Below are 24209 nucleotides of genomic sequence, written 5' to 3' on the forward strand. Positions count from 1 at the left end.
ACTATGGAGTCACCTATTACAACTGTATCAGGCATGTTGTTTCTCCTTCTGGCCTGTGACTGTTTGGCACACCAGCTTTGTGTACTATGTGTTGCATGTGCTATGTTTGGAGGTTGTTTGATTGGGTGTCTGCTTTAGAGGCCTCTGTTGGTGTGCTGTGTTTGTAATTTGTGCCTCCGAGAATGTTTTTCTGTGTTTATGTGTTTGGTTTGCAGTTGTGATAGGTCTATGTGGGACTGTGTTTGTGGTGTGTGTGGTTACCTTCTCCTCCTGACTTGTTTTGGGAGTACTGAGTTGAGGGAGCTCAGCCTCCAGTTTGGATAGATGGTTGCATCTCTCACATATATTTGTATTTCTTGGGTGGAGTTGGGGGTTGTCTGTGTACTTGGGGCAGGTGTAACATTGCCTCAGGATTCACAAATTCCACTTGTTGTGGCTGGCCTTAGTGGATTGTATGTGTGGACAGATTTTATTGCCATACTACTGATCAGTGATTACTTCATTGTTTATGTTTGCTCTATCATGTAGTAGCTTCCTCATTCTCTTGCATGGTTTGGTTATGGCTGGTGTCCACCATGCCAGATTTCTCGTGTATGGCATTGTGTCTTGTTTTAATTTAGGACTGCATAATCCAAGCATTCCTGGCAGTGTTCATGGAATGGCTGTATTACAGGTTCTGAGGTGTGGCCCATATTTTGCACCTGCGGGACCTTTAATGGATTCCACATCAGTTTGGAGGAGTGCAAATATTGCTTAACACATGTTTTCCACTGTGGTTTTCTGGCCAGGGACTGTGGTCAGGATTTGTATATCCAGTCTGATTACTCTATGGTTTGGTTTTACCAGTGAGCAATACACTTCTGATCTTGCCATCCAGTACGCATGTTGCTGATTATCACATCCAGTATGCTTACCCCTCTTGTGGGAGTGGTACGTTGTTCCTGGGCCTTTTGGTTTATGGATTCTATGAACTTTTGTCCTACACTGTTGGAGCTAGTATAATGCTCCCAGTCTATGTCTGGGTATTTGCAGTCACCCAATATAATGTGGTTTGGAGGACTTGATATATTCATGTATTCCAGCATAGGCTGGGTGCAGTCCCTGGTGTTGGGACAGTAGTCTGTAGCAGGCTAAAACTGGGGGGCAGTTTTAGCCACTGTTACTTGAGCATGGCTAGTCCATACTGCTTTTTCTTGTGGTACCAACATGGGGGTGTGGTTATCCTTGACAATTCTTGCTAGTCACCCTCCTTTTGTAGCTTGTTCCAAGTTTTGAGGCTGTACAGCACAGTATGAGGTGTAACCTGGTAGTGTTAGCGTGCTGTTGTGAGCCTTGGCTCAGTTTTCTTTTACAGCGCAGATATCAACATTCTCCATACTGGGTGAGTTTAGACTGCATGCATCTTGCTGTTTCAACTTATCCCTTATCTTATTCTTATCCCTTCTGATACCTATGGAGATAGGTTTGTGTTTTGAGCCTTACCTATTCAGGGCACACTGTGGGTGACAACAGCCTTTGCCAGTATCCATACGGCCTGCACTGATAGGTGCATGCCAGTCCTAGCAGGTGGTGCATCATGTCATGCTCAGCATATCATCCCAGACTGGCACACATTGGATCCCCTTTGACTAACTGCGATACTTCAGTCAATTGTTGCACTTGATCATCTCATTGTCATGTTGTGGCATGATGCTTGGTGAGGGTAGGATGTTAGTCAGGGTCCTCAGGTGTTCATATAGTACATGGTGTTACATTACTTAACACATAGCATTCATGCCTCAGGTGGTGCTGCAGGGCTGTCTCTGTCGGATGCGCATATTACACTTCCCTGTACATGTTTGAGAGCAGGTTGTGTCATGATAGGCATCCCTGTTACTATATGAGTGAGTCAGAGAGGGGTATCATTCCCAGGGTTCCTACTGAGCCAGTGTATGTGCTATGCGTTGCCTCTTTGCCAAGGCCAGGGCATACTGGGCATGCCTCCTTCTGCCTACTGGGGCAGGCTCAGGTTGTTCCTCCTCCGAGTCACGCTCTGCCTGTGATGGCCTTGGCAATGGTGGGGGGCTGTTTGGCCTGGCCCTATGCTGGTCCTGCTGCAGCTGTTTTCGCAAGATCATATTATGTAGCATAGCACATACCATGACAATTTGGGTACATGTAGTTGGTGTGTACTGCAAGGCTCCACCAGATGTGTCCAGACACCGGAACCATGACTTGAGCAGCCCAAACACATGCTCTATTACATTACATGATTGTGCGTGTGCCTCATTATGGCGTTCCTGTTCAGGTGTGTGTGTGTTTCTGATGGGTGTCATCAGCCACGGCTCCAGGGCATATCCAGCATCCCCTACTAAGTGACCGTGTGGGATGTCCCCACTGGCAAATGTCTGGTTGAGCTGCGTCAGATGCCAGATATGGGAATCATGGTAGCTTCCAGGGCAGCCAGCACACACATTCATTATTATGCCCTGGGCATCACACACGACCTGGCAGTTGATGGAGGGGAAACCCTTGCGGTTAATGTAGGCCCTACCCCGCTCACCGGCTGGTGCTTTGTTGTGTATGTGTGTGCAGTCTATTGCACCCACTACCTCAGGGTATTCCGCTATTTGCTGGAAGAGACACATATTGCTGGCCAATACCTCACGGGCATTGGGGAAATATGCATGATCACCGACATATGCTGACATGGCATCCAGGAACTGGTGCAGTACCCTGGAGGCTGATGCCTGTGATATCCCCATCATATCACCAGTTGGTCTCTGGAAGGTACCTGTTGCTAGTATTCTTAGGCCAACACATACCTTGGTTTCCACTGGGATGGGTTCCCCTCTGTTGGTTCTGTGTGTGAGGCGTGGCCTGCACAGCTCCACTATTTGCTGCAGGAGGTCTCTGTCCACTCTATAGCGCTCTACTATCTCCAGCTCATGTAACCCGTGGTAGGTGACCCTGGGCCTGTACACTCTTCTCCGTCTCCTCACTGTGGGTTGTCTGGCACCATCTGCATTGTCACCACCCTCAGCAAGTCGCCTATGTCTCATTATGACAGCTATGGCAGCCCCTAACATTTCTGTTCTGAGTTCAGCTTTTCAGTTTTCACTTCTGATAACTTAACTCCTGTCTTGCAGTGTCTCTTGAGAGAAACATTCTGCACTGCTGTTTGCAGAGTTTTAAGTGCTGGGCTGGGCTACTATTCTGCCTGTGTAATTGCCTGCATCTAATTGTTTTCACCTGCTAGCTCCAGCAGTATTCCCTGCTAACTTCCTACTAAATCTGTTGCTTCCTTTTTCCTTTCTGTTTCCTCAGGGAGGAGCCGTGTGCAAACCAGCAGAAACACGCTCACAGTGGCTTACACGTGCGCACACATGCTTACACGGTTCAGAATCTGCTTATTCGATTACAACGCGCACGCCAGCAAACGGTGTTAAACATCTCCCAACTTGCTAACACAGGCTCAGTCTGCCTTGCACGCGCGCACACTGCCTTACACGCGCGCACACTGCCTTACTCGCGCTTCATGGCGCACACACGTGTGCATACACATCCAGCAAGAAACTTTGGTGTAGGCAACAGCGTACACCTTCCATTTCTTAACTTTCTCATGCTTACTTAGTGGCACACCTCTTTCCATGATATCTGTCTGACATCTGTCATGTAACTCTAACCTCCAATGAACTGCATTTCTTTCTACCATTCCCCCCTGTGATGTCACCTATCTCCTACTCTGTTCTTCCCCCTTATGTAACTCTTACACTACTCAGAATGTGCTCATTTGCTATGTGACAGTGGAATTCAGTAACCTTACACTCATTTGCATCAGATTGCCTACTAATGCTTAGTTACATGTCTTAGACTCAGATTCCCCCCTTAGCAACCACTACACGGTGGCCATGTTGGTTTCCATTCCATTCCATGTATTGCATAAAACCCACATTTGTGGGTTTAAAACCTTCGTTTTTATGTTCTATGCAGCGCAGCCCGTTTTGCTGGGGCGCTGGGTTTAAACATCGGCAATCGCCGAAAAAAAAATTATATTTTTAATATATTTGCATCTAGTTACCTTGCCAATGGCCACATATTTGGCCATTGGCATGCTGCCTGACACATATGCACCCTTTATTTGGAGCTGACATGGCTCCATTGCAGTTTTTGCAGAAACGTACTCAGTTGTCAACTGAGTACATTTCTGCAGCTAAAACGGCTCTTACACGGGCTGTTCTGGGCTTCCTGGATTGCTAATCATCCTCATTTGCATGCTATTCGGCTGCAAGTGAGGTGATTAGCTTATCCACGCCCACTCCGTGTAAAAGCCATTTTAGCTTGGCTCTTACACGGACTTTGGGCTGTTCCTGGATCGTGAAGGCTGCATGGAGTCTTACACTACTCTTAGACTCCGTGCAAGCCTTCGTGAATCCGGCCCACTGTTTTTAATTGTTGTTTGGTCAGCAAAGTAAAAGGAAAGGGAGGGAAGAATGAGATGGATAGACGTCTTTAAAGTATTTGATGTTATCTGCAAACTAAACACAAACAAATGCTTTTTTTATTGCTTCCAAGGATCAAAACCTACTGAATGAGACAAACTAAGTGAAAAATCTGTGACTTTAATTTTCCCATATTTAGCACGAGCACCACCATTGAATGGATCTTCTCAATCCTTCCATGATGACATGGTAAGCAACCAATTATAAGTGTGATCAAATAAATTAAAGCATACTGCCCCCAGAGTTGCAAACCAGATATTGTGGCATTACTTTATATTCTCACTGCAGCCATCTAATCAATAAAAAGGACCTGTTGCCATGGATATGAACTTTCACAATATCTCCATTACCAGCTTGGCGGGTAATTGCTTCCTGAGGCAATGTAGAAATTGCCTCATGTTTATTGACAACCAGTTAATTCTCAAATTGATATGGAATGTGAAATATCTGTTTACACAGTGTCACTGGAGACAAAGCTCTCTTATAAAAGCACTCCTAATGTCAATCAGTTCATCAGACGTACACAAGCTGTACCCTTCACACACAGTTCAAAGCAGACACATAGATCCACGTATGCTGAGGCACTTAAATTTTACCTTCTTAAACCCCAAAGAACTCCTAGATAAAATAAACATAACAAATACCCTTAGCAGCCCAGAATGCACTCTTCCAAAACAACATCCATATCAACACATACAGGTAGATCTCACGGAGCCTGTACTTCTAAGTCCATAAGGCAAGCTACCACACAAGCCAACATTCTGGTCATTGGAGACTCTATTGTGAGACACACTGTTGTCCATCCCACCAGGCTGAGTAAGGAGAAAGTCACAGTCAGATGTTATCAGGGGCCTGGATCCACAACTTTATGCACTAACTCAGGTCATTAAACCACAAGTATCATTATGACTCAGTCATAGTTCATGTGGGTGTAAATGACCTGAGACATACCTCCCTCTAGACTATAAGAAGAGAGGAATCATGGAGCTCACAGAATATGTGCCCCAGGCTGGTATCAGCCTAGCATTGAGCAGCATTCTACCTTCTCTATGTTAGATGACAGAATACGAAGATGGCTGACTTTAATAATTGGATTAGTTTCACATATCGTTCTAAGGGGGTGCAATATTTGTTAGCAGGAAAGGAGATGGTCAACAGACCACACTGCTTTGCTGGAAATGGTCTGCACCTCTCTCCTCTAGGCGTTGGCATATTAGGTAAAACACAGTCCTCCCCCATAGTACCTTTTTTAGGCAATGCCAAACTAAAATTACTTCTAATGTAGAAAATCCAAACCAAGAAAATCTAAAGGTGCTACTGCTAAATGGTAGTAATCTAAACAAAGGGGTTGGGAGGGTGGTCTAATGGTTAAGGTGTTTGCCTTACAAACGCAAGGTGCCAGGGTTCAAGTCTCGCAAGGGATAATTGGCTAGGCTTAAAATGGCTCGCAAGGGCAGTTAGCTTAGTACTAACCTATGAAAAATCTCCACTCACTACAAGCTCTCCTCACCCTAGAGACTGCTGACATGTGTACAGTCACTAAGATTCCCAACATATTCTAAATAAATGGGTAGATTTTTAGCAGTATAATTTTCTTTAAACTGTTGGGGTGAGGTATCCTGTAACAAATAAGAAGTATGAATTTAGAGTCAAGGCAAACTGTAAAACAAAGAACCTAGTATACCTGGCTGTGTGTTTAGTCTGTCCTTCCTTCTATGTTGGCATGACCACTCGCTCACAAAGAGAGAGGGTTAGAGAGCATCTGGCTGCCATCAGGAATAATGAACCAGATAGAAGCACCCTTGCTAAACATGTTATCTGTGCAGAGGGAATGCATCATTTTCAATTTAAAGTTATTGAATGTATTTTTCAAGATTTAAGGTTGGGTGGCATGAAAAATAAACTGGAATTGAAAGAGTTGAAATGGATTATTGAGTTACAGGCAGAAAAAGAACCAGGGCTTAATGACAGAACATTAATCAAGCCCTATTTAAAAACAAGAAGTTTATAAAATCTGTTTATATTGTTCATTTTTACTAAAAACTTTGTACTTGTTTTATGTACATACATATTTTTTCATTGATTCCTCATTTTAGTGATGAAATGTTATTTTGTGTATAAAACTGAGTTAGCAAGCTGTAGTATGTTTCAGACTAGATACATATTAATATGCTGTTTCTTTAACTTGAGTGTTTAATAGATGTAATTAATTAATTAACAGCAATTTGGTAGAGTTTAGGAAGTATATAAAGTGGTTTTAGCTTATGTTGTTTTATTCATGGTCTGAAGAAGCATCCGTGATGTGAAAGCGCTAACCGTATTAAAGTTTTTTATATTATCTCTGCTGTGCTTCTCCCTCTGATTCATTTTATTGAAGTACTGAAACATCACCTACAAACATGCTGAACAGAAAATGCTGTACCAGGAGTGGAGCCTGGATGGCTATGTGAAAGCAGCAACTTTTCAGAGCTCTGCAGTTTTATCACTATTTAACAAGGAAACATTTTGAAAAAGAATTTGCAACTTCCAAAGTTCTAATACTACTTATCTCAACATACTTCAAAAAACTGTGAGGATTTCTTAACATTTTCTTGTCAAAATATCTGGAGACTTACTACCTGCACAGGAAAAGATGAGCAAGTGAAAATACTCACACTCGGACTCTGTACTAAAAAAGACTTACAACAAATAATGTCAGCACTTCATGAGCTGCCTTTGCAAATGGATGGATTTCAGGGACACCTCAATAATTTAAAATAAAACACCCTTAAGCAAACAAATATTCTGAAATAAATGATTCAGCAGCAACAGACCACGATTGCAGACAGTGAGGCTGCCTCAACAGATGTTGAGAGAAGACCTAAAGAAGAAGAAATGCAAACAGACTTTTTACTGGAACAAAATACTTGGTTGCAGAATAAAATGGATGCATTTTGAAAATAGAGAGAAGAGGTGCAAAATTAACATTTTGTCTAGTGGAAAAAAGCTGAAGGAGAAGATGTAACAACTTTTTTGACAACATAGATTTCCAACCTTCTAAACCTTCAGGAAGGCTTTTCCTATGGAATTGAAAGGGCTTATTGGTCTACAGTTAAACCAATACCTACTAATCGTCTTATGACATCAATATCCATAATAATAAAATACCACTCTTTTTTTAGACAAATAATTTGTACTAAAAGCAGCAATGTATTTATTTATTTATTTATTTATTTGATGTCTGTTAACTGGAAAAGTCTGACTGGGCACAAGCCCTTTTCAGGAGAGACCTTGGGGGGTAAAGTCCCAAACAGAATAACAATAGGTACAAATAACAAATTATATAGTACATAAGCTCATACAGTAGTGGAACATATAAGGATTGCAAGATGAAAAGAAATATTCAAGAAAAAGCAGAACAAATGACTACACAAGAGAAGCATGGCAGGAATAGAATTTTTCTTTGTTTAGACAGGTACGACTAAATAAGACAGAAGTAATCTTACAGTAGCATGTAGTAGAGAGGTTCATAAGGAAGGAGAAAAAAGGATGAGGCACATAGGAGTATACAGGGGATCTAGAGAGAAAGTAGAGGTGGGGAATTAGATAGGAAAGAGAGACTACTATAAGGTTGAGTGAGAAAAAAATCAACAGTCAGGTGTAGTGAAGGATGCCTATTAATATGGTAGGAAGGGGGGAATGAATCAGCCAAGGGTAAGGCAGGAGCAGAGTCAAGAATTAGATAGGTGAGATGTGAGGAGTAATTTGAACTGTAGGTGATTTGGTGTAGGAAGTATGTTTTGGGTGTTTATTTAGTAAAAACTATACAAGTGAGGTAAAAATGCTGGCCATTCAATAAAATGTTGAAGCAAAACAAGATTAAAACACAAGTACATTTTTCCCAACAAAACAACAAAAATGTCTGTCAAATTGCTTTAGTAATTTTAATAACATTGAACAAGTAACTGCTTTTGTTAAAAACAACAATGTGATTCCCATTACCAAAGACATGGCTTGGACTTTCCCCACTTAGAAAAGGTCATCAGAAAAAGCAGTATGGATTGATGCCAGAAAGAAAAAAAAAAACAAAGAACTGAATAAACTACAGACTCATCATCAAAATATACAAAAAACACCAGCATAAAATGAATAAGCTCAATTAATTTTCTTACAGAACCTGCTCTAAGATAATAGACAATACAGAAAACCACACCCTTGAGTATACAATGAAAGAAGCATTGCTACCTCATTCTCAGAGTAGGACTTACAAACCTAAGCTGTTTGAAGTCCATAGTATTATGTCTTCCTTTACTTAATTTATTTTATACTAACAACAACAATTAATTAACTGAACAAAACAATTAAAGTTAGATATACTGAATTAAAATATATTTATAGCTTTTAAGTATAGAATGATCATAATAACATGCTATAATAATCATAGAAACAAATGATATATTTCTCAAGTATATCACGATATGACTCAAAACCATTATTCCATATATGTAAAACACATACTGTTTTTAATTGTTGTTTGGTCAGCAAAGTAAAAGGGAAGGGAGGGCAGAATGAGATGGATAGACGTCTTTAAAGTATTTGATGTTATCTGTAAACCAAACACAAACAAATGCTTTTTTTGTTGCTTCCAAGGATCAAAACCTACTGAATGAGACAAACTAAGTGAAAAATCTGTGACTTTAATTTTCCCATGTTTAGCACGAGCACCACCATTGAATGGATCTTCTCAATCCTTCCATGATGACATGGTAAGCAACCAATTATAAGTGTGATCAAATAAATTAAAGCATACTGCCCCCAGAGTTGCAAACTGGATATTGTGGCATTACTTTATATTCTCAATGCAGCCATCTAATCAATAAAAAGGACCTGTTGCCATGGATATGAACTTTCCCAATATCTCCATTACCAGCTTGGCGGGTAATTGCTTCCTGAGGCAATGTAGAAATTGCCTCATGTTTATTGAAAACCAGTTAATTCTCAAATTGATATGGAATGTGATATATGTGTTTACACATTGTCACTGGAGACAAAGCTCTCTTATAAAAGCACTCCTAATGTCAATCAGGTCATCAGACATACACAAGCTGTACCCTTTACCCACAGTTCAAAGCAGACACATAGATCCACGTATGCTAAGGCACTTAAATTTTACCTTCTTAAACCCCAAAGAACTCCTAGATAAAATAAACATAACAAATACCCTTAGCATCCCAGAATGCACTCTTCCAAAACAACACCCATATCAACACATACAGGTAGATCTCACGGAGCCTGTACTTCTAAGTCCATAAGGCATGCTACCACACAATCCAACATTCTGGTCATTGGAGACTCTATTGTGAGACACACTGTTGTCCATCCCACCAGGCTGAGTAAGGAGAAAGTCACAGTCAGATGTTATCAGGGGCCTGGATCCACAACATTATGCACTAACTCAGGTCATTAAACCACAAGTATCATTATGACTCAGTCATAGTTCATGTGGGTATAAATGACCTGAGACATGCCTCCCTCTAGATTATAAGAAGAGAGGAATCATGGAGCTCAAAGAATATGTGCCCCAGGCTGGTATGAGCCTAGCATTGAGCAGCATTCTACCTTCTCTATGTTAGATGACAGAATACGAAGATGGCTGACATTAATAATTGGATTAGTTTCACATATCATTCTAAGGGGGTGCAATATTTGTTAGCAGGAAAGGAGATGGTCAACAGACCACACTGCTTTGCCAGAAATGGTCTACACCTCTCTCCTCTAGGCTTTGGCATATTAGCTAAAACACAGTCCTCCCCCATAGTGCCTTTTTTAGGCAATGCCAAACTAAAATTACTTCCAATGTAGAAAATCCAAACCAAGAAAATCTAAAGGTGCTACTGCTAAATGGTAGTAATCTAAACAAAGGGGTTGGGAGGGTGGTCTAATGGTCAAGGTGTTTCCCTTACAAACACAAGGTGCAGGGTTCAAGTCTCACAAGGGATAATTGGCTAGGCTTAAAATGGCTCGCAAGGGCAGTTAGCTTAGTACTAACCTATGAACCTATGAAAAATCTCCACTCACTACAAGCTCTCCTCACCCTAGAGACTGCTGACATGTGTACAGTCACTGAGATATGGTTTAAAGCCATGGAGAGCACATCAGCATTGCAAGGCTATAATGCCTTCCACAAATTTAGACCAGCTAGTACACAGATGAGGACTGAAGGTAGGGGTGTCTTGATTGACATCAAAAATAAATATACCTCAGGGCTGGTGCAACAGGACAAAGCACTTGAGATTATGTACATTCAAATCTCCATAAGCAAAATCCCATAACACTTCCTTGCAAGCAATAGGTCCTCCTCTATGACCCAGGAAACCCATAACATGTATTTAAACTTATTAGAAACACTCATCATCCAACCTAATACTATATTCATGGGCAACGTCAGTTACCCCACTATTAACAGGGAATCATATATGACACCAAACATGGTTGCATGATTTTTATGATATCCTAGCAGTATTATAGTTTGGCCAAATAAAACAGTTGGAGAAGATTTGCAGGAAATTGATTTTATTCAGTTTCACTTTTATTAGTGATGTTTTTATTACTCTAAAAATCATAGGTTAACTTCATCATTGTTTGAGGAAGTTTCTTTCAATGCAGCAATAAATATATGTTAGACAGCTGCATAACAAGAGAAACTAGAGAGATAGATGTGTGTGCGGAGGGGTCTGGTGCACTAATAATGGGAGGGTAAGTAACAGACAGAATATATATGAAAAAGGTACTACTAAACTGGGTCCAGAATTAAGGGGTTGGTGCTGACTACATCCCAAGTCATGTGTACATACTTATAGTGGTCAGTAAAGCAATAAGTCAAATGCCAATAAAACTATTTGAGAGGACTCAAGAATATTCATAGCAGTTATTTAATAAACAATAGTATACAGGACTGTTAATGCAGGCTGAAACATGTTCTTATCCTTAATGCAGGTAACCCTTTGTTTATGGAAACAATGTACATTAGGAGGGAGAAGAGTGGTTGTTTGATAGCTGCCATATAAGAGAATATACAGTGGCTTATTTCTGTATATAGCAGAAATAAGAGATATAAAAAAGAACAATAAAATATGTGCAGATATCGCTGAAATTTTACAGGTATTTAAACACTATTATTCATCTATGAACCAAGACTTAAATCAAAAGCACTTGCTAAAGTCAAATATAACTACATTCTTGGATCAATCATACATAAAAAGATTTCAACAGAAATTAAAAAGAATTTGCTTAAACAAAATTATTTTAAAGAGGTAGTAAACAAGATAAAAGAATATCCAGGAGTACATGTGATAACTTCTGAATTTTACATTTTTCCCCTAAAGCTCTATTCATTATGTGAATACATATGCACAAGTGGAGAAAGAAAAAAGTGTCAGTATCACAAATATGAAATACCCACATAAAATCCTGAGATCTCAATGGCTTTACTGCATCATACTGTCAAGGTTTTTTGTAACAAACAACTTATTAGGCTTACTGTTTATTCTGACGTATCTAGACTGCTGTCACACCTTTGTTCTCTTTTCTCTGCAGCACCTACTTTTGCTACTAAACGTTTATGAGATGGGATTTTATCTGTACATTTCAGTGTCTTAATCAACTATTTAGCCTTAGTTCATGTCCAAACAACTACTTGGTAGCATTTAGGAGTGCAATCATTGAAACAAGAACATACCACTGGTGAGTTTTTTTTTTCTTTTTTCTTTTCTTTTCAACAGCAGCAAGCCTTGTTGCACACAGAAATTGACTTTCATTTCCCTGTACAGTTCTTGTGAAGGCATACAAAATATTCTTTCTAGTCATAGCAGACTGGCTGGCTACAAACAAAAAGTGCATTCACACAGCTGGTGAATATGTTAGAGTTGAATGCTGCTGAAGAAATAAAGTTTTTAAACAAATGTACCTGTCTTTTGCAGCACTGACATATTTCATAAGTTGTTCTTTTTATAGATTAAGACAAGCATAGTATTAAACAAATTATGTGATACTCAGGCTGGATCAAAGCAAATTATTTGCTTTTATGTGTGAACTGAATGTCTCAGAGATCATCCTGATGACAGTAGATTTTTCTTTACATATTTAGCACCCTTCATGTTAATTGTGCCCTAAATAGAAGGAGAGCATGCCACTGCTTTATAGAATACCAGGGTCTCAAAACATATGGAACTATATAACAAAATCTGCTGCAAGAATGAATACAAGGGAAGTAGATTACATAACTGCCTCAAGCATTAGCACAGTAGGACTAAACCTGACAATTGTGAACCACATAGCTGATACTTAAGTGACAAAGCAGAGAGGTAAAGTATTTGCCCCTGGGTACCTGGCAGCAAGAAACAATAGCCTAAAGCAAAACAACAGCCGCAAACCAAGAGAATTTGTTGTCATGTTATTTAGAGTCACAGCAAATAAGTTACAAATGACATATTCTCATAGCCTGATGCATACTGTCATAAATATCTATTAACTATCAACATGAATCAAATATATTTAATTAGAGGTAGATGACATATCTTCTAATCCTGCTAATATCACATTTCAGTAACTCCTAGTCCGAAATAACAAGCTGTTACATAACTGATCTGAAATAAGAAGCTGTTGTATGACTAAATGTTTATTTTAATCTCTACTGAATCAGAAGTATGCATGTAAGCTGTCCGTTATATAACCTCATTTGACTGTTCATACTCTTCTGGCTACACATTATCACAGCATGCTAGGAAATCCCACCAGTGTTGTTGGATAGTATGCACTGAATGGCTTGTTAAAAATAAAACTTTATTCAGTGACTTGTTCATTTACTTTTATAGCCAGCATATAGTTTAATGCAACTTGTCAAGCTTAGATAAGCTCTAAAATGAATTAACCTTTTTTTATTTTTTTCATTGATTTGCCATTTGCAAATTGTCAAACTTGTGACAAATACTTGGAAAGCTTTAGTAGCACAAATGTGATACCAGATGTGAAGGTACCCTTAGAACTCACTAATTCTGTATAACTCTAATGAATGGGCATAGTGAGAGCTTAAGCCTGCATTTTATGGCCAGTACTGTTACCTCTTCCTGTAGTTTAGGCTGAATTACACCGCTAAATGTGCTGTTTTCTGGTAAACAATAATTGTAAATAAAAATAAACTAGTTTTAGCTCATTCTACATTCTTCCTTTATAAGGCATTATCTTCTATATCTCTATTAATATTCAATTAAATTAATGAAGGTTGACTAATATTGTAAATTATACAATGACTCCCTATTAATATTCGAAAACATGCATGCTGATTAACCAGTGTGCCCGTTGTAAATCCCACAATATACCAACGGAAAAAGGACTTTTTTCATTGATATAAAGTGCTCCAAAACCTTTTTTTTTTTTTACAATTAATAAAAAAAAAAAAAAAAGAGAGCAAATGAAACTTTCTTTTCTCTGTTACTTCTGTTTCAAAGCATTGATGTACTGGGTATGCGTGGGAATGCAAGTCCCATACACATGCACAGTACATCAAAATGAAGAAGCAGTATACCACAACCGGTGGAAGAACAGTAATCCGCCATTATACAAAGACATTATTTAAGAAAAGTAAGTATTTTTTTTCTTAAATAATGTTATTGTATAATAGCAATAAATGACTCTGTGGTTGTGGTATGTTGAAGATTTATCCACGGTTGCCTTTGTTTAATCACTCGGGCTTCGCCCTTGTGATTAAACCACACCGACTGTGGGTAAATCTTCAATATACCACACCATGTCGTCGGTTATAGCTTAAATATATCAACTCCATGTACCTTTTGTTGCCTGGGCTCCAATAAGGGTACCGTAGCTAGCTGGTGGAGCATGTAGGACATGAGGGGAAAAAACACCAGCACACCATACCACAGAATACATAACACATGGTAAAAACGTACCCATAATCCACTGTTAAAAAAAAAAAAAAAACATTTCCCTGAGATAGAAAAAAAAACAGTGAATGACAATCTCACAAATCCTGGTAATGTTCACAACACATTAACACTACTGATTTGTTATGCTTGAGGATTATGTTTTGTATAAAATGTCATTATGCTACAGTATAAAAACTCAAGGGTGTAGCTACCAATAAAACAGAGGTAGGAAACTGTCATGTGCAAAGACATCTGTGCCTCAGCAGAAAAAGAAAAATATCATTAAGTCACATTCCGGAAATGAAAGTTAGACTTATTTGCTCTGTGCTGGATTGTCAGGAAATATTTCTAAACATGTACAGCACATTTTGCCAACATTCTAGATAAAACACATATCTTCCCACTTCAGACACGGGTGAATAGTAATGTATTTTAAATATCTATTAAATGTTCTTTGAAGCAGGAGCAAGAGTGGTCAGTTCACAGCTCCTGCATTACAATGATATCTTTGACAGCACAAGAAGAATGTGGGAGAGCATCTATCAGCACTTGGACTGCTGATCAGCTAGTTTATTTTGCTGAGCCTTTACAACTACTGTTAAAGAGGTAAGAGCTGCTCTGAGAACACAAATTGGAGCAATTCAAGTAAAAATAAAAATAGGTTCTAGAACTTGTGCAAGATATCTGTGACTGATGCTACTGCCATGCTTTCCTTATGTCTAGCATGACTCATATAAATGCGGCTTGAAGAAGATTCTGTAAAAAAATAAAGCCTCCAAAATAACTTCAGAGTGGCAGGTTCATTGAAATACCAATAACCATAACCAGTTAATGATCCTGATGCATTAAAATAGAGTACAAAGATATAGTGGAATAACTGAGATATAGCTGCAACCATAATTTATGTGTTTATACTTCTGCTGATAGAGTTAGTCCCACTAGGCCAATGGCTTCTTTTCAAGAGACACTCAAGGTGATATTCATACAGACTAGGGAAAACTGTGGAATCTTTTCCATCTACCTGAGCTACCTCCAAATCTGGCATACTGGGCCTCAGTTTATCCTCTCATCTGAAGGACAGCATACTCAGGAGTGCAGCATACCCCTTATACTGTATTGCAGTGGCAGTATTGGAAAAATTAATCCAAAGATCTGATGTGGGAATAGAACCCATGACCCTCTGCCCCAATAGTGAACAATTTACCTGTTGCACTACTGAAACAGCAAACTGATATGGTCGTATTCATTCTGCGCCATGGAAAACAGCACTGAGAAAGACACAAAACTGTACCAAGCAAATGCAATAAGATAACTACATAGTGCTCTGTTTTTGGTATGCTGAAGTAACATCAATAGAAATGTTACATCTGAATGTTTTGGGGATAGCACTATACTTCTCGGCTTTCTGTGATGGAGGGGTAAAGGTTTTAAATAGTACTCTAATTTACTTAAAAATGTTGCACTGATATGTATTTTTTGAACAATAAGAAATATAAAACTGCAATGACTTGCATTGCTAACTAACTGTAATCATGACCGATTTACAAGAAAATCAAAAATGATATTGGGCAGGACAAATATTTGAAGCAAAATCTGTGTTATTCTACTAAAATATGAACAGCTGAGAAGTATGAGTAGCACTCAAAAGGAAATATCTGGTCACAGTAACCCCTACCAGAATTTGAATATTTTTCTGGATGTGTGGGATGTTAAATGATGCAGTGATTATATTGACAATGTTATTATAACTGTCTGTGAACAAGTCTCAGCAGAAGATTTTAAATATTTGTAGTTTTAATGACTAAGATCATTAAAACTACTTATCCATAAATACATAAGCGGAAGCTTTTTAAATTTTCAGGCAGTTTAATATGGTTTGACATTATCATAACATCCATAGCAGCCATAGTCAACTTTCTACTTTTACAATATGGAACACTATACTACCTCTCATATGGAGGAACAAATAGCCAAACTGGAAAATTTACTAACATCTAAGGAGGGAGGGAACTCACAGCATGACTAAATTGCTACTTTATGCTTGTTTTACTACATACCCAGTTCTTCAACCATTAGAGACTCCCAGAAGAAACAACTAAAGTTGCATAAGTCCAAGACACCAGATGGTAAGCCAGGCAACACCCCTTCAATAAAAAAATACAATCAGCTCCACCCAATATCAGGTAATCAAGAAATACAGGTAAGGACAAGCTTTCAACATCATCAGTACCATACCATTCATAACACCAGCATGCAAAAGAATTCAAGAAACTTCATCCACAGTCAATCTTCCATCCTCAAGATGCAAAACACTGCACTATATTTCACAATGTGAAACAGTTGGGTAAAACATGACACATTTAGTAGCAACTAGGAAGGATGCTCACACAATGGTTAAACTGCAGACTTAGTATTCATAAAAATTTCTTTGATACTGCCAAACACTTGGTTACAACATAAAAATTTCCAGTTACATTATTTAGAATACAAAAAAACTTATACAGCAGTTATAATATATGGAGTTTTACCACACACCCAGGTCTTCAAACATTAGAGATTATAAAGTAAATTGTAAAAGTCCAGCCCCCACCCCCCCACACACACATGCACAAAGAAACAAGTAAAATATTTTCATACCCCAGGATTTAATAATCTCTGTGTAGGCACAGTGTAGAGCCTACATGGAATGGTACTATGTCCTTGTACACGGTTCCCCCTCGGTAGTGTGCCATGCATATTAATCATGGTGCATTGCTGAGGGAGAGTCATGGAACACGGTTATTGATTCAGTCTAGGGAGTGTAATGCTAAATGTGTCGGCAGATGAGTAAGACACTCCCTGCACTGTCCAATTGTATAATGTCAACTTGTTATTTAATTGTTGTGTTTATTTTTATTTTTTTATTATTTCTTTTAAAAGGAGGTTTGTGCAGCGCCTGCCAGACATCTAAAAATAGAAACTGGATGCAATTAATTGTTTATTTAAAGGTCATGTTTAAGCATTGCTGAGCAGGTGTGCACGGCATGGCATGGTGCTCAGCAGTGCTTATAGGCAGTTGATCGGTATATATAAAGGTGCAGCTGTATTTCACTTATCCTTGTAGGTAAATGGGTAGAGGTACAGTGTCATGAGCAGTAGGTGCAGCATTTGATACATGCAAGGGAAAATAACTATTTATTTTTGAAATACAAATTATACCACTTATATTTACATTCTGGCCCCCTATGCTAAGCTTTGCTAAGCACAGCATAAACACAATAATGGCTGAAAATGTTTATGCACTGCTCGGCTTTGCTGAGCTGATTTGCGTGCTGCTAAGTGACACACCGCATTTTTAAATGTTGCCCAATGGCATGTAAGGGCAGGAAAACAGGCTAAATTAAGTCCAATAGGTGAGAATATAGCATACTCCATTGGAATTCTGTCTCTGAAAGATACTATGGCAGACACTGGTGAGAGTTTGCACTTTCAGGCACATCGTTGGGGAATCCTGGAGTCTAGGGTCATGTCAGGACTCCTTGTAAAAAAACATGAAGGCCAGCTTCTGCATGGATGTTACTAGGGCTCGGAGTACAAGGCAGAGGCCTGGGACCAGCTGGCAAGGGACCTCACCAGTGCAACTGGTATCCCCCCACACAGGTGAGTAGTGTCAACACCACTGTGATGACCAGAAGAGATGTAAGGGAGATCTCTTGAACACCTGGGTCCAAGAATTTTGGGCAGGGTATGTCCCACATGTATGTAAGTACTTTTACCACTGTACCACCAATATCTAATCTGAATGTCTGCTAAACTGGCATGCAAAATGGTGTTCTTCTCTCCCAACAGCTGCAGTGGAGAGGGCTCGCAACCTCAAGGCACATGCCGGGGGCTTGGCCAGGATGCACTGTGAGTGTGGTGAGTATGGATGTATTATGCTAACTGTAATGAAATAAGCAAGAAAGAATAAAGCAGTACCTGCAATAAAGTATGTACATTAAAGTTTGTATTGCAATAAATGTGAATTTAGAGCTGTAGTGCAATAAATAATGCCAAGTATAGTATAATAAAAACATGAAACAATAGCATTACCTGCATTACATTATATAGAAGAAAGTCTGCAGTGTCAAGCAGATCCATAGAAGTGATCCCTGGGGGTGAATTTCCTATCTCCCATCCAATCATCAAGATGTCTCTTGAAGAGTGCTAATGAATTCCTTTGTTTGATATAGATAGGTAGTTTGTTCCAGAGTATGGGCAGTCTCTGAGACAGGAATCTATCCTCCAGCATGTTCTGTTTATTGTGGTGACGAGGTTTAGGTCCCTAAAGCATGTAGCTCAGAGGGATTGGGATTTCCTTACGTGGAGCATGTCCAACAGCTCTGGGTTTGACATAGCTTTGTATGTTAGGCAGAGATCACCTCTGAGTAGGCGATATGCGACAGAGTAAAGATGGAGTTTTTTGAGACGGTCTGTGTAGGGCATCTGTTTGAGGCCAGTAATCCTCTTTGTGAGGTATTTCTGTGGCCTTTCCAGTAGTTGTAGATGTCTTGTGAGGTACATACCAAATGGGGCATTGTACTCTATAATGGGTCTAATGAGTGATGAGTAGAGGGAAACAATGACCTCTTTTTTCCCGGATGAGAAACCTTTTGTGATGCGGTGTGCCACATAGAAAGATTTCCTGACTACTGTGGTGATGTGATTACCAAAGGAGAGACTACTGTCCACCTGTGTCCCAAGGTCTCTTATCACACTTTTGGTGTTAAGTAGACTGCCGCCTATGTGGTAGTTCCTGGGTACAGAGTTTTTACCAAAAGGGATGACAATGCACTTTTTGGCATTGAGCTTGAGACCATGGCTTTGACACCAGGCATCTGTTTCAGTGAGACCTTATTAGACCCATTATAGAGTACAACGCCCCTTTTGATATGTACGTCACAAGACATCTACAACAACTGGAAAGGCTGCAAAAATACCTCACAAAGAGGATTACCGGCCTCAAACAGATGTCCTACACAGACCATCTAAAAAAACTCCAGCTTTACTCCATCGCATAGCGCCTACTCAGAGGCGATCTCTGCCTAACATAGAAAGCTATGTCAAACCCAGAGCTGTTAGACATGCTCCATTTAAAGAAATCTCAATCCCTCCAAGCTACACACTCTAGGGACCTAAACCTTTTCACCACAATAAACAGAACATACTGGAGGAATAGATTCCTGTCCCAGAGACTTCCCATACTCTGGAACAAACTACCTATTTATACCAAACAAAGCTCCTCATTAGCACTCTTCAAGAAAAATCTTGATGATTGGATGAGAGATAGGAAATTCACCCTGGGATCACTTCTGTGGCTCTGCTCAACAGGGTCACAGGAAAATAATTTATTTTCTGTGATTCCGCACAATATAGGACTTGAATGGTTTGAATATATGTTAATAGAATTAAAATTTTTAAATGACAACAAATTCAAACTAATCTTGGAAAACATAGAATTAGTTTTAAAGAATAATTTTATTAATTTTCAGGATGAAATTTATCAACAACTAGATGATGTGGCAATGGGGGCAGCTTGTGCTATTCTGGGAAATACATTTTGTTTTCAATTCACCATTCATGGTTAATATAGTTAAATATTTTCATTTTCTGGACGACATACTGATAGTGTGGAAATGTACACAAGATGAGGCATTAATGGCATTGGACTACTTTAATAATTCTACTACATTTCGCCAGTTTACATATGAATTTAACACGGAAGAAACACACTTTTTAGATATAACTATTAGAAAAGATCATGAAAATCGAATATATGTATCTAAAATATTTAGAAAGGCATGTTTTTCTAACTCTTACCTCCACTATTATAGTAATCACCCACCTTTACAAAAGAGGAATTTCATTAAGGGACAAATGGTTAGGGTGGCCCGAATTACATGAAGATATACTGAGTTTATTGAAGAATTAGAGTATGTACACAAATTATTTTCAGAGAAGGGCTACCCAGACTCCATTGTTATTCCCTTAAAGGAAGAGGTGACCAAAGGGTGGGGGAGTAAATACATACCTTTACTCAATAAGGAAGTTAGGACAGACAACGTGTTAGATTGTAACCCTGAGTTTATCAACCACGAAGCTGGTAACATGACTACTAATACAAACACTCCTTTTCTTGTTATGACATATAATGCCAATACCAATTTAATAAGGAAAGCTATCAACAGGACATGGGACTTTTTTAAGAGTATGCCAAACAGGTTTGGAATATTTGATAGACATTTATGTTACAGCTTCTGAAGGGGACCTAACCTTAAAGCTATTTTTGAGAGAAAGAAGCAAGTGAAAGATAAAAGGAAGAAAGGTACCTTCCGATGCGAAAGATGTCCCCAATGTACATTTATAGCTAACACAGAGGAATTATAGCTACCAACCATTCCCATTAAGTTTAAAGGGAAACAATATTGTACATGCTATACTAGTGGAGTAGTATACTTGGCTTATTGTACCTTATGTTGGGGACATTATGTGGGTAAAACAGAAAGGCATCTACGACAGATAATTTACGAACATATGTACGATGTGAACAGGAAGAAGGAGACTAATGCTCTTTATCAGCATACACTTTTTTGTAAGGGAGCTAATTTTAAGTTTTGGATTTTGGAAACAGTATTTAGGAACAATAGAGGGGGGGGATTGGGAGAACCAACTCAGTTACCAGGAATTAATTTGGCAACTGAGACTAGACTCCAACATACCCCCAGGGATGAACGACCATGTGTCCCTTTTACCTGCCCTAAAATTAAGGGCAAATAGAATAAAACAAAACAAAAAGAAAAAGAAAAAGAAATAATATGAATATACAATTTTACAAATGTTAATCAAATTTAGGAAATTAATATATTTGAATTTTATTATTTGATTATTTATGTAACAACATATTTCTGTTTTATTATAATTTATTTCGTATTTTATACTGTGTATTTTTAAGGAGTATTGACACTATTTACATATATATATACATTGGTGCATAGGAATTTTGATTAATATTTATTTATACATATATATTTTTTATTTTGATTTAACATACAATGCATTATGAAATGTTATCTTATTTATTATTATTTCTGTGTTTTACAAGCTTTCATGACATTTGTTTTATGAAAACAGACATATGCAAAACCACAGTGTTTTGTTTCTTTAAATGCTGCAATTTGATTAAGGTGTTTAAATTGAATGCAATTAACTAAGATATAAAATGTTAGTCAGAACAATGGCATTTCATTCTGATGAAGTTTCCTGTGTTGGAAATGAAAGCGAATTTTTAACTTTTTTGTATCGCTAATAAACCTTGTACGTGTTTTGGATTATCTGTGGATTGCATTTTCTACTACGATTGTGGGACAGCCTTCATTGGATCCTGTACTACTGGGGAATACCTTACAGGTGTATTGTACTAGTAACATTCACTGGATGTGGTTGATGTGCATGTTATAATGAGCCTGACTTCTCTGTGTATGTTGTTGTGAGTTTCTCTCTTGTACATGGGAGCAGACATATGAAGATGTGGGACTTGTAATGCAGTCGTGGAGCCTCATCTGTATGACTCTGTGTGGATTACCATACATAATAGTGCAGGTAGTAATGTACTGCTGTTGCTTTGGTTCTCACAGGTGACCAGGGAGGTTGGAGTGTGTCCCCCTCACAACCTGATGTCAATGGTTCATCTGATGCTGATGGTGATGGTGGCTATAATGTGGCACAGACGGGGTTGTCGGTGTCTAAATTTGTCCCAGAGGTTGACATCCCTCTTCTGCCCCCATTGTCACTGTACACAGTCAGTATGCTCACACATACCCAGTCCCCAGAGGTGACAGAAATGGTGGGTGACTGCTGTCCATCCACCACCTGTTGAGTGTGTCACATCACGGGTCACTTGGTGCATGTTTTGGTCCCTCATAGATACAGACATGTTCTGAATGCAACAGCAGACAGATGCTTAGGGTTATGGATGCAGCACAGTCTGACATTCATGACTGCCTCTACTACAATGGGGACACCCTGGTTTGGTTTCCTGCTGTCATGTATAGATGATGGGCTGAGAAAGTATCAGTCTTTGACCATATGATGTCTGTGCATGAACATCTGACCGGAGTTGGACATCGGACATGTGGACGAAGGTCAGCAACACCATCTGCAGGGAGTCCACATGGCTGTGCACAGTCACACACCTGTACTGGCAGTACCTACAGTGCTGCAGATGGAAGTGTGTTGTCCACACCATGACATGGAAAACCATGGGCACATGGTCCTGGGCAATCCCATGAGGGACACAGCCCCAGCATTTTGCAGTCACCATCAGGTGCTGGTACCAAATCTGACCTTTGGCATGGTGGTGCCATTGCTACTCCTGGCAGAGCCAGTTCATGTGTTCGTGGCTGGAGATGGTGAGCTGTCCACTCTACCATGTATGGTCCACAGTTGTCCAACATACACATGTGTAGGGCTAGCACTGGGCTTAGCTGTGTGAATGCACACACTCAAACACCACTATTACATGCAGGTCACCAACAGACACACACTGCACCTTTCCATGGTCCATCTAACCTGCACCCCTTTCCTGACTCACACACATGCGGTCACCTGTCTATCACAGCCTAGGCCACTGGCACCCCACACCACACCCTGTGCATGTGATGATACATGTGCCGCATCTCTGCCCTCCATAATATCAATGCAGGGAAATGCAACAATGTGTCTGATGCACAGGGTAATTATATTACTTTACATGTACTTGTGTAATGCAATATTGTTTAGGCATGGCACTTGTTGTGGGCCACTACAACTATTGTATGCTGGCATGTGTCATAACTACACATCAGACTTTGTGTATCTTTGTTGCATGATGATACACTGGTGGTAGAGTTACAGAATGGCAAGTGTGTCATAGACTTGTGTGTGTGTCCATTACCAGTGTCTGTAGGGACACAAGGCATCAATACAGTGGCACAGAATGGCATGGCAGGACAGCAGACACATGATGTCAGCAGGGTAAGACAGTATACATGTATGACTCTCTAGGTGCATATGTGTATAACAGTGTATCAGGAACAATGGAGGCAGTCATCGTAATCATGCATTCATACTTTGTGACAAGATCTGCTACCCTTGATACGTGTCATCTGGGTTTTCTGAATGTACACATCTAGAAGGTGGTGGACATCAGTTATGCTTAATGTACTCCTCTTGAAGGTGGCGGACATCAGTTATGCTTATGTGGAGGAGGGCAATTTAGAGGCCAGCAGCTAGTCACACGCCCATAAAATGCATAACCATTGCATGGGATAATTTATATGGGCAAGTCCGTAGAGCTCTAAGGAGGATATATTTACACACATACACACATAGTTAGATGATGTGAGATAAGAACCCCTACCTATCTATTATTACACACTACAGCTCACAGTACCTATTGCATGTGCCACAGAGTTTATCTGACATTAGACTGTCAGCCAGCACCCATAAGGTGGATGACATCAGCAGGCCTTGTAAAGGAGGCCAATGTAGAGGCCAACAGCTAGTCACAGGGCCTTAAAATACATAAATATTGCACAGAGATAGGCATGTCTGTAGTGCCACAAGGGGATGCACACACACACACACACACACACACACACACACACACACACACACACACACACACACACACACACACACACACACACACACACACACACACACACACACATGCACGTCTGTAGTGCTGCAAGGAGATATATTCACACACACACAGGCATGTCTGTAGTGCTGCAAGGGGATATATTCACAC

The sequence above is a fragment of the Protopterus annectens genome, chromosome 1.part2 (assembly GCF_019279795.1).
Source record: "Protopterus annectens isolate FY-2018-M chromosome 1.part2, PAN1.0, whole genome shotgun sequence".
NCBI classification, from domain to species: domain Eukaryota; kingdom Metazoa; phylum Chordata; order Ceratodontiformes; family Protopteridae; genus Protopterus; species Protopterus annectens.